Genomic DNA, 10,148 nt, shown 5'->3' with positions numbered 1-10,148 from the left:
TGGAACTTTTTGTTTTGCTCAGTCATGTCTTAAGGATCTTCAATTATCACATTCCCATCGCTCAGTCTTTCCATTGTTTCCCTTGGTTTGATCTTTCCATTTATGAATCTGTAAAACAGTTTGGGTTGTTCCTTGCACCTTCCACAATATCCTTTTCATGTCCCTTCTCTTCTTCCTTCCTTATTTTCACGTATTCATTTCTCGCTACCTTAAAATCTTCTTTATTCCTTTGGTTTTTATTTCTTTTCAATCTTTTCCAAGCTTTGTCTCTTTTCTCTTGCCTCAGCACACCTTGCATTAAACCAGTCCTTTTTTCCTTTTTCTTCAGGTTTGTATTCTGGTACAAATTTCATAACCCCTGGTTTATACGCCTCCATGAAAATATCATACTTTTCTTGCACTTCACTTGTTCTCTTTAACTCATCCCAGTCCAGCTCTCCATAGTACTTCCTGAGGTTTTCCGCATCTGCCTTCCTATAGTTTAACCTGTTTCTTTTATAGGATTCATCCCCTTCACCTCCTTCCTCCTCTGTTACCATCTCTATGATCACGTGGTCACTCTTACCCAGAGGGCATCCATACCTTAATTCACTCATCAAGTGCATTCCCTTTGTTAACACCAGGTCCAGTCTCGCTGGTTCGTCGTCACTTCTATATCTTGTGTTTTCCTTCACCCATTGCATCATCAAGTCTACCATCGTCAGTCTTAAAAACCTTTCCCCCCATGCCGTATTACTACCTCCACTTTCAGAAATCTCCCAATTTACCTCCTTATACTTAAAATCACCTCCTAGCAGAAGTCTTTTGTTTGTCTTGAGTAGTCTACTTAAACTCTGAATGGTATCCTCAATCATGGCCTCATATTCATCTCTACTCCATGAGCTAGTTCTTGGTGGTACATACGTTGCTATAATCGTCATCCTTTCTCTGTTTTTGTTCTCCAGATTAACACTCACTATTTCTGCCTCTCCTTCTCCATATACGACTGATTTTACTAATACCTCCTTCCTCGTCATTACCATCACTCCTCCACCACCTTTGCCCTTTCTGTCTCTCCTCCATACATTGTAGTTATTATCAAACACTATTTGGATGTCTTCACTTAGTTTAGTTTCTGTTAAGCATACTATCTTGGGCTCCTTTTCCTGTGGGTAGTCTTGTAATTCCAGTTTACTAGACAGTGTCCCGTCTACATTCGTATACATCCATTATTAGTTGCAATCTCGTCTAGCTTCTGTTCTCTTTTGGCTTTTCCCTTATGTGCCATTTCCTCACCCGATCTCCCAGAACTCTCCAAAAAAATACCTCTTTTTTCCTCTTCAGATTTTACATTATTCCTTTCTTTTGCCTCTGCTAGAAGTTTGTTTCATTTCTTATTTCTATTTTTCTTTATATATATTTCCTTGCATCCCTCTGTTTCCCTTAACTTAGTTGTCCTGTACAATAATTCCTCTGTTGCCTTCTGTGATCTTAATCTCACTTTAACTGGCCTGGTCTTCCCTTCCATGTAGGGGCCCATCCTATAGATTTCCTCCACCTCCTCCTCAATGTTTTGCCGTTCTTCATCATTTAAGTTCTTAAGTAAGTCTTTTACAGATTTCCGTTCCTCCTTTTCCCTTCTTGGTGTGTATGTTATGTTCCTTTCCTTCATGCCAAACATCAGCACACTCTTGGTCTTGTCTGCCGCCTCTCACACCAGCTCCTCATGTTTCTTCAAGGCCTTAACCACCTCCTTCTCTACCCTTTCCTTGTCTTCTTACAATTGTTGTTCGATCACTTCTTTAAAAGGACTACATTTGCTTTTTCATTTTCCACCTTCCAAGTCCTTATTTCACCCAGCACTTCCTCTTATATTGTGTGTATGTGTGTGTGTGTATGTATGTGTGTGTATCGTCTATCTGTCCTCTCTCTCTCTCTGTCTCTCTCACTCAAAATAACTACTCTATAGTACATAAAAAAAGTGAGACATTTTCACCTTATATTATTATTATTATTATTATTATTATTATTATTATTATTATTGTTATTATTATATTAGCCTTGAATTTGTAAGGCAGTTTTTACCTCTCCTCTCCTGTCCCTTCAATTTTTTCTGCTTCTACTTTTTTTCTTCATCTTCTTCCTCCTCTTCATCAATGGTTTTGTTTCCCCTTCTCTTCCTTCCTGTGCTGTGAAATATAAAACAAATAATGGTTTCTAAGGCACTTTTTTCCCTTCCCTCCTCCTGAACAGCTTCCCTCCACCCTAACACAGCCCTGCCTCCCTTTCCTAAATGTGCTATTTCTGTTTCTGTTTTCTAAGGCAGCGTTTACCTATCCTTCATATTCTCAGGCAATTTTTACTTATCTCTGTGAATTTCTAATACAATTTTTCCCTTCCCTTCTCCTGAACAGCTTCCCTCCACCCTAACACAGCCCTGCCTCCCTTTCCTAAACTTTCTACTTCTATTTCTGTTTTCTAAGGCAGCATTGACCTTTCCTTGAATTTCTTAGGCAATTTTTACTTATCTGTGAATTTCTAATACAATTTTTCCCTTCCCTCTTCCTGAGTAGCTTCCTTCCACCTAACGCAGCCCTGCCTACCTCTCCTAAACTTGCTATTTCTATATCTGTTTCTATTTTCTAAGGCAGCGTTTATCTACCCGTGAACTTCTTAGACAATTTTTACTCATCTCGGTTAATTTCTACGGCAATTTTTACTTCTTGAATTTGTAAGGCAATTTTTACTTCTTGAATTTGTAAGGCAATTTTTACTTCTTGAATTTGTAAGGCAATTTTTACTTCTTGAATTTGTAAGGCAATTTTTACTTCTTGAATTTGTAAGGCAATTTTTACTTCTTGAATTTGTAAGGCAAGTTTTACTTTCTTAATTTGTAAGGCAATTTTACTTCTTTAATTTGTAAGGCAATTTTACTTTTAATTTGTAAGGCAATTTTTACTTCTTGAATTTGTAAGGCAATTTTACTTCTTTGAATTTGTGAAATTTTTACTTATCTCTGAATTTCTACGGCAATTTTTACTTCTTGAATTTCTACGGCAATTTTTACTTATCTTTGAATTTCTACGACAATTTTTACTTATCTTTGAATTTCTACGGCAATTTTTACTTCTTGAATTTCTACGGCAATTTTTACTTATCTTTGAATTTCTACGGCAATTTTTACTTATCTTTGAATTTCTACGGCAATTTTTACTTATCTTTGAATTTCTACGACAATTTTTACTTATCTTTGAATTTCTATGACAATTTTTACTTATCTCTGAATTTCTACGACAATTTTTAGTTATCTTTGAATTTCTACGGCAATTTTTACTTATCTCTGAATTTCTACGACAATTTTTAGTTATCTTTGAATTTCTACGGCAATTTTTACTTATCTTTGAATTTCTACGGCAATTTTTACTTATCTTTGAATTTCTACGGCAATTTTTACTTATCTTTGAATTTCTACGGCAATTTTTACTTATCTTTGAATTTCTACGGCAATTTTTACTTATCTTTGAATTTCTACGGCAATTTTTACTTCTTGAATTTCTACGGCAATTTTTACTTATCTTTGAATTTCTACAACAATTTTTACTTCTTGAATTTCTATGGCAATTTTTACTTCTTGAATTTCTACGACAATTTTTACTTCTTGAATTTCTACGGCAATTTTTACTTCTTGAATTTCTACGACAATTTTTACTTATCTCTGAATTTCTACGGCAATTTTTACTTCATGAATTTCTACGGCAATTTTTACTTATCTTTGAATTTCTACGGCAATTTTTACTTATCTTTGAATTTCTACAGCAATTTTTACTTATCTTTGAATTTCTACGGCAATTTTTACGTCTTGAATTTCTACGGCAATTTTTACTTCTCTTTGAATTTCTACGTCAATTTTTACTTTTTGAATTTCTACAGCAATTTTTAGTTATCTTTGAATTTCTACGTCAATTTTTACTTCTTGAATTTCTACGGCAATTTTTACTTATCTTTGAATTTCTATGACAATTTTTACTTATCTTTGAATTTCTACGGCAATTTTTACTTCTTGAATTTCTACGGCAATTTTTACTTATCTTTGAATTTCTACGGCAATTTTTACTTATCTTTGAATTTCTACGGCAATTTTTACTTCTTGAATTTCTACGGCAATTTTTACTTCTTGAATTTCTACGGCAATTTTTACTTATCTTTGAATTTCTACGGCAATTTTTACTTCTTGAATTTCTACGGCAATTTTTACTAATCTCTGAATTTCTACGTCAATTTACTTCTTGAATTTCTACAATTTTTTGAATTTCTACGGCAATTTTACTTATCTTGAATTTCAACGGCAATTTCTACTTCTTGAATTTCTAGGCCAATTTCTACTTTTTGAATTTCAACGGCAATTTCTACTTATTGAATTTCAACGGCAATTTCTACTTCTTGAATTTCTACGGCAATTTTTACTTCTTGAATTTCTACGGCAATTTCTACTTCTTGAATTTCTACGGCAATTTTTACTTCTTGAATTTCTACGGCAATTTTTACTTCTTGAATTTCTACGGCAATTTTTACTTATCTTTGAATTTCTACGGCAATTGTTACTTATCTTGAATTTCTACGGCAATTTTACTTATCTTTGAATTTCTACAATTTTTACTTCTTGAATTTCTACGGCAATTTTTACTTATCTTTGAATTTCTACGGCAATTTTTACTTATCTTTGAATTTCTACGGCAATTTTTACTTCTTGAATTTTTACGGCAATTTTTACTTCTTGAATTTCTACGGCAATTTTTACTTCTTGAATTTCTACAGCAATTTTTACTTCTTGAACTTCTACGGATATTTTTACTTCTTGAATTTTTACGGCAATTTTTACTTCTTGAATTTCTACGGCAATTTTTACTTCTTGAATTTCTAAGGCAATTTCCCCTGCTCCTCTCCTGCTCAGCCTCTCCCCCTAACCAAGCCTTGTGTCCGCAGAGCCTGGACTACGACACGTGCGTCAACTCTGCCTGGCTTGGCGAGGAGCGCAGGGCTACACGTTTGTGGTGAAGAAGGACGCGCGTTGGCTGGTGGTGCTGCTCACGGTTCTTGTTGTGTGTGGGATTGACATTGCCATCAAGTCACTCTCCAAATGCAAATACTCCTGGCTCCAGATGTGTATCCTTGCTGCTGCTGCTGGTGTTGGGGGGGGGGGGGGTAGGCTAGGCTAGGTTGGGAAGGGGGACAGAAAGGGGGTGCTTTAGGCTGGGTTAGGTGTGGGAGTTTGGCTAGGCTAGGTTGGGAAGGGAGATGGGTTAGGCTGGTTTAGGTGTGGGAGCTTGGCTAGGCTAGGTTGGGAAGGGGGACAGAAGGGGGATGGGTTAGGCTGGGTTAGGTGTGGGAGCTTGGCTAGGCAAGGTTGGGAAGGGGACAGAAGGGGATGGGTAAGGTGGGAGCTTGGCTAGGCTAGGTTGGGAAGGAAAGGGAGGATGGGATACACTTGGCTGGGTTAGCTGTGGCAAGTATGTTAGGTTAGGTAAGGGAGTGAGGGATGGGAAAGATTAAAGATGCTGGTTACTCTTGCATTAGGGATTTGGACAGCTTAGGGATGAGCTAGAGTAGAAAGAAAGTTTGCAGGATGGGTCAGGCCAGGCTGGGTTAGGTTAGGAATGGGATGTAAGAATGAAGATGCTGGTTCACTCTGTATGGAGTATGCATCTCATGTGTGGGGGGGTCCACTCACACAGCTCTCCTTGACAGAGTGGAGTCAAAGGCTCTTCGTCTCATCAGCTCTCCTCCTCATACTGATAGTCTTTTACCTCTCAAATTCCTCCGCCATGTTGCCTCTCTTTCTATCTTCTATCGATATTTTCATGCTGACTGCTCTTCTGAACTTGCTAACTGCATGCCTCCCCCCCTTTCCGCGGCCCTGCTGCACACGACTTTCTACTCATGCTCATCCCTATACTGTCCAAATCCTTGATGGAAAAATCAACCAGCATCTTCACTCCTTCATCCCTCACGCTGGTAAACTCTGGAACAATCTTCCTTCATCTGTATTTCCTCCTGCCTACGACTTGAACTCTTTCAAGAGGAGGGTATCAGGACACCTCTCCTCCCGAAATTGACCTCTCGTTTTGGACACTCCTTTGACCTCTGTTCAGGAGCAGTGAGTAGCGGGCTTTTTTTTATATTTCTCTTTACGCCCTTGAACTGTCTCCTTAGCTGTAAAAAAAAAAAAAAAAATAAGGGATTTGGACAGCATCGGGATGAGCTTGAGTAGAACGAAAGTTTGAAGGCTGGGTCAAGCCAGGCTGGGTCAGGTGTGGCATCTTTGGATAGGTTAGGACGGGGAGTGGAGAGTGATGAAAAGAATTATGATGCTAGTAAATGATTAACAAATGAATACTGTCTTAAGTTTCCCACCAACTTTCCTTAGCCGGGCCTCAGACAGTGACTGCGGGGTGCAGCAGGAGGCGCTAACTCTCCCCTACCCGCTGTTTGTCGCGCTGAACATTGGCCCGGCGCTTGTGGCTGCCTTCCTCGGCTCTTATGTGGAGGTGAGTGTGTCCGGATATGCCTTGTTGGAGTAGACACAAGTTGAGTTAAGTCTTGTGTTGATCTTTTGAGTTTTATGTGAGGGTTTGTGTGTCTGTATTTCTGTTTTACACTAACTCATCCCTGTGCTGTCCAAATCCCGTATGCAAGAGTTAACCAGCTTCTTCATTCTTTCCTGCCCTTACTAAACCAACCAATCCCACTGTCCCCTCCTCTTCCTAACCTAACTCAGCCCCCCACACCTAACCCAGCCTGGCCTGACCCATCCTGCAAACTTTTTTTCTACTCTACCTCATCCCTATGCTGTCCAAATCCCTTATGCAAGAGTTGACCAGCTTCCTCACTCTCACCCCCTTCCTAACCTAACCCAGCCCCCCACACCTAACCTAGCCTGGCCTGACCCATCCTACAAACTTTCCTCTGTAGCTCATCCCTATCCTGTCCAAATCCCTCATGCAAAAGTTAACCAGCTTCTTCATTCTTTCACCCCCTTCCTAACCTAACCCAGCCCCCCCCACACCTAAGCTAGCCTGGCCTGACCCATCCTACAAACTCTTTTTCTACTCTAGCTCATCCCAATGCTGTCCAAATCCCTTATGCAAGAGTTAACTAGCTTCTTCATTCTTTCACCCCCTTTCTAACCTAACCCAGCCTGGCCTGACCCATCCTACAAACTCTTTCTACTTTAGCTCTTCCCTATGCTGTCCAAGTCCCTTATGCAAGAGTAAGCAGCTTCTTCATTCCTTCATCCCTTGCAGCAGTACACAGGCTTTGAGTCAATGCTGTGTGATGCTGTTGCTCTCATGTGCCCAGCGATATCAAAAAGTAAGAAAACGTCACTAGCTCCGAAGCCACTATTTTGGGACCATTCTGCGGCCCTCACTGACACTCCTTCCCTCCTCCCCTCCGCCTCACAGCCCGTGGCTGCCGGCAGTGGCATCCCGCAGGTCAAGTGTTACCTGAATGGCGCCAAGGTGTCCCGTGTGGTGAGGATCAAGACCCTGATGAGCAAGGCCGTGGGGGTGACCTTCTCTGTGCTGGGAGGCCGGGCCGTGGGAAAGGTGGGTGACTGAGCCGCAGAGAGAGAGAGAGAGAGAGAGAGAATGTGTGTGTGTGTGTGTGTGTGTGGATGAATGGAAAGTCTCAGTTGAGTGTTCCTGATAGCAGACTAGCTCCATGGGTTGAGGCCAAAGGTCAAGTGATCCTTTCAGGTACCTGCAAATCATACTTAATTTCTTCCTAAACAAGAGCAAAGTGTTAAACCTGGCCCACAGAATTTTGTTAATTATTATTATTATTATTATTATTATTATTATTATTATTATTATTATTATTATTATTATTATTATTATTATTATTAAAAAATGGGATTGCAGCACTTATGAGCCTCCATCGGCACACTTGTATTCATATTAGCTAATACAACACCCAAAAGGAACTCCTACAAACACTGATAAACATTTACTAGGTTTATGACAGACAAATATGAGAAGATTTCTGTACTGTTTCTTAACATCCATTAGTTGTGAACAGCATGCAAATAATATTTTCCACCACGGACAAGTGTCCACTTTTCCAGTCAGTCCCTGTCTGTCACGCTGCCAAACACTGAGGACCACACGGAGGCTGAGAAGTCTGTGTCTGGCAGGCTTTCCAGGGTGTCAGGATAATCAGCAGGGTTGTTGTGGGGGTGTTGTGGAGACACATTGTCACTCCTATATTAAAACATTTTGTTAACCAAGTTCACATATTTGGCAAGGCTTTCCTAGGAGTTGTGAGCATTTCCAGGGGTGGTTTTATGAGCCGGTGGTAGTTTGATCCTTCTTCTGTAGCATGAACCTTAAAAAACACTCATTAGAACCTGATTGACCCCCTCTTTGACCTTCAGAAATAGCCGATGTGAGAAGCCAAAGTGTCTTATAATACCGAGCACAATGAGATGGCTTGGTGCTCACAGGAGGTGGATCTACGGCATCATGCCTTGGATACATTGCTTGTGGAGCACTGGGCTAAGATTCCCCTGACGTGCCCTGCTGCTGGGATGTTAAGAATTAGACGAGGCTTGACACACCCATTGTTGGCTGTGGTGTAGTACTTGCTGCTCTTTAGGTTCAGGTACAGGACGAATTGAAGGTCTGCTAGCACATGCCCCAGACTGTACCTTACCACCTCACCCAGCGGACAAAGGAGTTACTGGTACAAGGCTGAAGCAGGAATACCTGCCTCTGAACACAGTCTTTAGTGGTGTCTTCCATGCCATATTGCCTCCCCCAACTTCTGAGTCAGAGAAGCGCAGGAGCCCTAGGCTTGGAGTTTTTATCATTTCCTCAGCCTGCGGGTGTCCCCTAGCCCAAAGCTCTAAGGCTGTGCTCCTTGGTGACCTTCAAGAACCACTCCCAAAAAGTTAAGTTCCGTCCTGACAGAGGCTCCTTGCAGAACCATGACCATGACATGTTAGTGAAATCTTGTACTTGAGGACTCCTGAATGCCTTTCCAGCTAAGAACTTTAGGTTGTCTTCTGTCAAGCCTCTTCCTGTGGCAGATTGGAATTTGGCATCAAACACGTCCAAAACCTGTGGCCATGGAACCTTCTGAGGCAGTGTGTGCGCCCTTGCTTGGCAAATGCATCATCCCAGCAGACTGTGGGCCAAGCATGAGGCTCCTGGCTGCCATGAACACTGCAGGCAGTGACACACTTGGAACACCACCTCACCAACACTGAACTGTGCCTGGAAGAGTAGGGAAAACTTGTCATCCAGAACTGAGTCCGCGCCCTTCTTCTCAGCTCTCTTTATTTTCATGTCTCGGAAACTAAGGGAGAGCTGCCTTGAGCCCTGGTGATGCTCCATGCTGCCAGTATTGTTGAGAATTTCCCCTGACATCTCAGCTTTGCTCATTGTTGAGGAGAGCATTGGCCGGGGCCTCACTCATGATGGGCAGCCTCACCTGAGGTGGGTCGTGGTCACTTGCCACCCACCACTAGACGCACACTTGATGAGAATCTGGTGTTTGGCTTCATGATGTGATGTTTGTTCAGTACTGGAGAGCAAAGGACTCACTCCTGTTCTTGACACAACGGCCTGAGGTAATCTGATGTTTCTTGGGGCGGCGAGGCAGGATGTGTGTGTGTGTGTGTGTGTGTGTGTGTGTGTTTGTGTTTGTGTTTGTGTGTGTATATTTACCTAGTTTTGTGTGTGAGATTTTTTTTGTGAGATCTTGCTATTAAAGCAGCGTAGTGTCCACAGGTATTAAACTTGAGCCTTGCCCCTTCCTGGCCATTTATTTATCAGTGGTATTTGCTGGAAATCACCTCCATTCTTTTTTCCATAGGTCAGGTCGTGGGCAAGGTCTGTGGCCGTGAGCTGACCACCAAGATGCTGCTGCCCACGGTGCCGGCCATGGCCAAGGGCAGGGTGGCCAAGACTACAGATGATGGGCCACTCCTAGACAAAGAGTAAGAGGGAGCATGAAGGGCTGCAAGGGTTTGTTCAGGATGGAAGGCGAGGGAGAGAGAGTGATGGGAAGGGAAGGACAGCTTAGGGAAGACTAACACAGGAAGATCAAAGAGAAGGATATCATGTGTGTGTGTGTGTGTGTGTGTGTGTGTATTTACCTAGTTGTAGTTT

The 10,148-nt window shown here is 41.5% G+C and overlaps 1 pseudogene; it reads right to left on the bottom strand.

Moving 5' to 3' along the window:
- Positions 1–8,867: 8,867 nt before the first annotated feature.
- LOC126989750 (signal transducer and activator of transcription 5B-like) lies at positions 8,868–9,598 on the bottom strand (annotated as a pseudogene).
- Between the last annotated feature and the right edge of the window lie 550 nt (positions 9,599–10,148).

This window comes from Eriocheir sinensis, unplaced genomic scaffold, assembly GCF_024679095.1.
Source record: "Eriocheir sinensis breed Jianghai 21 unplaced genomic scaffold, ASM2467909v1 Scaffold1287, whole genome shotgun sequence".
NCBI classification, from domain to species: domain Eukaryota; kingdom Metazoa; phylum Arthropoda; class Malacostraca; order Decapoda; family Varunidae; genus Eriocheir; species Eriocheir sinensis.
This window is presented reverse-complemented; position numbering and strand designations above follow the sequence as displayed.